This window comes from Macrobrachium nipponense, chromosome 23, assembly GCF_015104395.2.
Source record: "Macrobrachium nipponense isolate FS-2020 chromosome 23, ASM1510439v2, whole genome shotgun sequence".
Lineage (NCBI taxonomy): Eukaryota > Metazoa > Arthropoda > Malacostraca > Decapoda > Palaemonidae > Macrobrachium > Macrobrachium nipponense.
This window is the reverse complement of record NC_061090.1, coordinates 63,431,759-63,438,267: the sequence shown is the minus strand read 5'-3', so window position 1 is coordinate 63,438,267 and position 6,509 is coordinate 63,431,759.

Sequence of the window (6,509 nt, the reverse complement as noted above, 5' to 3'; positions counted from 1 at the left end):
GCCCTGGAAGATCCCTCTCCTAATATTAACCTCTGCTAGTCTTATTCCAGAACTTGTAAGTATTGTATTCCAGTTGCGCATTGTATTTTTGAGGAAGCTGATGGTATTTTCCTCTGCCCATATATTTTCAGGCATTCTTATTAGCCATTGTGTGTGGTATCATGTCGAAGGCTTTCTTATAGTCTATCCATGCCATGCTTAGGTTGGTTTTCCTTCTCCTACTGTTCTTCATTACCATTTTGTCTATCAGGAGCTGGTCTTTTGTGCCCCTACATTTCCCTCTGCAGCCTTTCTGTTGGTGGGGGATGGTGTTTGTCTCCTCTAGGTAGTTGTATAGCCTTTCACTGATGATACCTGTTAGTAACGTCCACAATATTGGTAGGTAGGTGATAGGCCTGTAGTTACTGGCTACATTTCCCTTACTCTTGTCTTTTTGTACTAATGATGTTCTTCCTGTGGTCATCCATTTGGGTGCAGGGTGATCTGAGATACAATGCTGGAGTTGTTCTGCTATTCGTGGGTGTAGGGCTTTGAAGTTTTTGAGCCAGTATCCATGGACTTCATCGGGACCTGGGGCTTTCCAGTTTGGAATTTTCTTTAGTTGGCGTCTGACTGTGTCTGTCGTGATCTCTGTGAATCTTTGTTTTATTCTCCCTGTTTCTTCTTCCTTAACTTCCTGGAGCCATGTTGCATGTTTGTTGTGTGATACCGGATTGCTCCATATGTTTTCCCAGAGTCTCTTACTTGGTTCGGCTTCAGGAATTTCTGGGTGGTTGTCTTCCCCTCTTAGTTGGCTGTATAGTCTTATCTGGTTGGTTCCGAATAGTTTGTTCTGTTGGTATCCCTTATTCCTGTTCATGTACCGTTGGATCTTATGTGCTTTGGCCTTAAGCCTCTGTTTTACATCTTCTATTGTGTTGTTTAGTCCCCTCTCTTGTACTTTGTATTTCTCGTTGAGTTCCGCCCTTGTTTTCTTGCTTGTTAGTCTTTTATCTGCCATCTCTTTCAGTTTACTCAAGTCAGATCTCATCACCATGATTTGCTTTTCCAGGCGCCTTTTCCAAGGAGGTTGCTGCTTTGGTTTCTGTTGGGTTGGTTGTGCTGGTGGTGTTGGTGTTCGAATCCCCATCAGTTCTGCTACTAATCTTGCTCCTGCATATACCAAGTTATTTGTTTCTGTGATACTGGTGGTGTGTATTATGCCCATTATTACATTGACCTCACTTGTTTTCTCCCTTAATTTCTTGGTGTTGTAGGCTTTCATGGAGGGGATCTTTGTTCTCTCTGTATCTGGCTCCATCCAGTGTCTAATCTTTTCTACCCATTCCGTCCTCTCTGTTACTTCGTCGGTGTTTCTTCGTGTGTCGTTGTTTGATACCTCATCCTCCCTGTCGTCTTTCTGTGCGGCATCGTCTCTCAGTTCGTCTTCGTGTAATTCGTTGTCGTGTGACATTTCCCTTTCCAGTTCTCTTTCTGTTGGGGAGAGCCAGTTCTTTTTCTTTATGTTCCTTACTTGGTCTGCCAGCCTCTGCTCTGTTTGGGGGGTGTTATTCCTCTCATTCCAGATGTTGACCAATCTTCTATATCCTCTCTCCGTCGGGTTGCTTCTGATGTAGCATCTCCATATTTCCTTATTTTCTTCTCTTGTCCATTTCTTCCTTTTTGCTTCTGTAGCTCCAATCTCAGGCTGTTGATTACTGTCGTTGTTGTGATCAGTTGCTGGATGACGACCTCCAAGTACCTGACCGTCTTCCCCTTCAATTGGGTTGAATACCTGGTTGCCGGACGAAGCTCCTCTGTTGCCAGAGGTTCTATTTACGTCGTTGTCGTTTATTTCTTCATTTCTTTCCATCATTGCTGAGTTTTGCTATTTAACCCATAGCTGGACCCTACCCCATCAGGGATAGGTACTCATTTACAGCTGAATAGACTGAGGAAATTATGGTAAAGATCCTTTACCAAGGAATCAACGGGACTTATTAATTAGTATTATTATTATTATTATTATTATTATTATTATTATTATTAATTATTATCATTAATTATAACAATTATTTTATTATATATAATTATTATTTGTTATTATATAATAATAATATTTTTATTTTTAGAGAATTAATAATATTATTTTATTATAATTATATAATTATTATTATTATTATTATTATATAATATAATTAATAATTATATATTATAAAATAATAATATTAATATATATTATACAATTATTAATAATAATAATAATAATATAATAATAATAATAATTAATAATTATTATTATAATAATAATATTATTATATAATAATAATAATATAATAATAATAATAATAATTATTATTATAATAATAATATAATAATTTATATAATAATAATAATTATACATAATTATAATAATTATATAATAATAATTAATTAATATTATAATAATAATAAATAATAATAATAATAATAATAATAATAATAATAATATAATAATAATAATAATTAATATATTATTAATATAATAATTATAATAATTATATAGAATAATAATAATAATAATAATATAATGATAATAATAATTATTAATTATTAATTAATAATAATAATAATATAATAATTATGATAATAATAATAATAATAATAATAATAATAATAATAATAATAATTATAATAATAATAATATAATATTATAATAATAATAATAATTATAATAATAATAATTATTATAATATAATAATAATATTATATTATAATTATAATAATAATAATAATAATAAATATATTAATAATTATATTAATTGTTAATAATAATTGTAATAATAATTATAATTAATATATTTAATTATCATTAATATAATTATTATTATATATAATATTAATTATTATTATTTATTAATGGAAAATAATTATTATTATAATAATAATAATTATTATAATATATTAATAATAATATTATTATAATAATAATAATAATAATATAATTATATAATAATAATAATAATTATTATTATTTGAAGGTAGGAGACCCTCTCTCAAAAACAAAATGTTTTGTTAAAGATGATGGCAGCATCAGTGGAATTGATTTTATATATGGTCTTTTCAATTCTTCTTATTATTCTCTTCTCATCAGGGCTGATATTTGCTAATAGCTGGCCGATGTTCATATCTCGGTGAAAGAAATGTTTTTTAAAAATAATAATTTATTGATATGATAACAAAAGTGGTTAACAAATCTTAGTCTAAGGGCGTAACGGAATTCCAACGTTTCCAACCGTATCATCGGTTCATTTTCAAGGAAAGGTGAGCTTGAACTGATTGAAATGGGTTGTTGTTGTTGTTGGAGTATTAAGCTGGCTTTATGCCAGCACGGGCTTTAGCTAATGTAGCAGCCCGTAGGTCATTTGAATTATTTTTAGGTGCATTGGTGATTTAAGGATATGAGGCGATCTTTTTATTTATGATTTCTATGGAATGTGCAGGTGGAATGGTATGGATTCAAAAGTGAAAGGAAAAGTGAATAGGCAAGGTTACAAACCCCTTTAAACCCTAAGGTACCCATTAGTAGAAGATAAAGATCGATAGTAGCGAGTCCTGGCGAGTCAGAGATAGCCAGTAATGAAATCGAAAAATTTATAGTCGTAGAAAAACGGAAAAAAAAGCGCAACTCTATGGAGTTCAAGTACCATATTTCACTTTACGAGAAAAAAAAAAAAAAGCAGAGAGCGTCGATCGTTTAGCAATAGGGAACGACGAAGGAAAAACGAAATATTATCAGTTTTAGAAAACAGGATAACAAAAATAAGCGACAGCTTAAGCGGTAGTTAGAGTGACAGTTGAAATATTCGGTCGTTAGACGTGAGGCGGCCGAAAAACGGAGGGGAAAGGAGGATTGTTTAGTAAAAGAAAAAGCAGTTAATGCTATAAACAGCACTTTTCATGTAGCTGCGATCTTTATGTTTGAGATCTGTATCTGAAATCTTCTAACAGGAGGTCATCTGGGAGACTGATCTCTAGGTCCAACAGAGCGTGGACGAGCTCAGAGAACAGCTGATGACCACTGCCACTGTCGTTGTTAAAGATGGCTCTATTTAAAAAAGCCTCAAACTCCTCGTAGGTCAGCAGAACTTTTCTGATTTGATATTCTCCTTTACGAGGAAGTATTCGTTTCCGACGCTTGAAGTTCTGTATTCTTGTTTGCAGGTCTGAGTTTCGCTGTTTTGCTTAGCTACAAACTCCTCAGTTTGTGTTCCTGCTTCTTTATACAAAACAGGAGCTACAGTCGGTGTCTCACGAGGTCTGCATCTCTTCTTCAACTGCGTCTTCTGTCTGGGTTCCTGCTTCGGCACGAGCAGGAATCGACGTCTTCGGCGATGCAGGGGTTAGGGGGGAACCTCAGGGTTAGGGGGGTAACCTTGAGGGGTTGGGGGAGTAGGGGGAGGAGGTAGAGGGCGGGAGTTTGGCCATACGGAGAGGATGAGGGGGTGGGATGTAGTGGCCGGGATCGAGGAGGTTGGAGGAAGGTTGGGTGGTTTGTGTACAGGAGGTAGGTTCGTTCTAGGATCGAACCTGGGGTTGCTGGGAGGTTTCCTGGTCGGTGATGGTTGTCGAGGTCTTGCAGGTGGAGGAGGGATGCCCTTCGCCTTCCAAATCCTCTGCAGTCTGACTGGGCATCCCTTAAACCAAGCATGATGTTGCTGGCTGCAGTTTAGGGCATCGGCAACTGTGTGGCCCTTTTCCTTGTACTTTTTCAAGCACACTTCTGTCTCGTGTTTCGCACTGCACACTCCACAGATGTGTTCTGATTTGCATTCGTTCTTGTGGTGTCCATACCTCTGACACTTGAAGCATCTCAGAGGCTCTGGTACGAAGGCTTCGGTCTCGTAAGTGCCAAGAATCCCAAGGCTGACCCTGGCTGGAATTTGGCCCTTGAAGGTCGCTGCTATCTTTAGAGTTTCCTGTCCATCTTTTGCAGTACATCTCTTGGCTTCCATGATGTTGGGAAACCTCGAGGACTCTTTCGATAGTTATGTATTTGGGGACTTTGCATATCATCCCCTTGCTTATTTTTGAAGCAGGATCAAGAAGGTGGCACAGGTTGTCTTTCCTCAGTAGTTCGGCAGCTTTTTGGTCCTTGGGAGTAATTATGAATTCTCCCCTTAAATTCGGTCTGGCTATGAGGTTGGCTTCTGGATATTTTTTCTCGAGGGCCCTGACTGCAGCATATGAAGTCTGGCCCTCGATAACAACAGCTTTGAACTTGGGAAGTGCCGGAAATTCCGCAAAACTCGCCGTATTCGGTGCCGATGTCGTAGGGAGCAGGTTATTATTGGTCGAAATCGATGGTACAATCTTCTTCTGTTTCTTCTTCTTCTTCTTCCTTACGGTGGCGAAGCCCTGCTCGTCCTCCAAGGGCGGGTCCTCCCTGGGATTACCGGGCGACAGGGGTCTCTTAGAGGCCATACTTGTCAAAATTGTAGGTTTAAAATGACGAGAGTTACGTAACGCGCCTGTGCACGAAAATACGAAAATACGTAACCGCGTTCCGTGAGGGCCCTCACGGAACGCGGTGATTACAAGAGTGATGTGATCGACAGGCGCCTGAGGGAAGCTGCCAAAGAACTCCGAGCGAAAGAGGATGTCACCGTCCGTCGGGCCGATAAAACCGCTGCGTTTGTACTCATCCACACTGAAGAATACCACCACAAGTTGGATGAGATACTGGCAGACAGCAGCAAATTCCAGAGAATCACCAAGAACCCGGTAGATGACATTAAACGTGAGGCTAATAGGATTATTGAGACTGTCAATGCAGCTTCCAATGCCCTTCACTTGCTGCCGATCGTAGGGGACTACGACCTTGGCTACATATACGGGAACGTTAAAACCCATAAACCAGGGAACCCGTTACGCCCCATTATTAGCCAAATTCCCGCTCCTACATACCAGCTTGCGAAGAAATTGAATACTATTTTGACTCCTTATGTTCCAGATGACCACAGTTTGAAGTCATCTGCCGAGTTTTTAGAAGCACTGAAAACGACACCCCCCGGAGGAGTTATTGCATCGATGGACGTGGAGTCCCTCTTCACGAACGTCCCCGTGGATGAAACAATCGAGATAATCCTGGATCGTGTATATAGAGACGACTCCACGCCCCCATTAAACATCCCTGAGCATGCCCTCCGAAAACTCCTTGAAATTTGTACAAAAAAGGCCCCTTTCTCCACCCACAGAGGACACATGTACACACAGAAAGACGGAGATAGCGATGGGTTCTCCCTCGGAGTACTTTTTCGCGAACTTCTACATGGGTGCTGTGGAACGTCGGGTATTCGCCAACATCGAGAAGCCGTCTATGTACGTCGTATATTGACGACACTTTCATCAGCGCCAGCACGGTGGAAGAAATAGAGCGCCTGCGACAAGCCTTCCACGACCACAGCAGACTCAACTTCACCATCGAACATTGCCGTGACCGTCGCCTCCCCTTCCTTGACGTCCTCGTCGGGCAACAAGAGGAGCGCTTC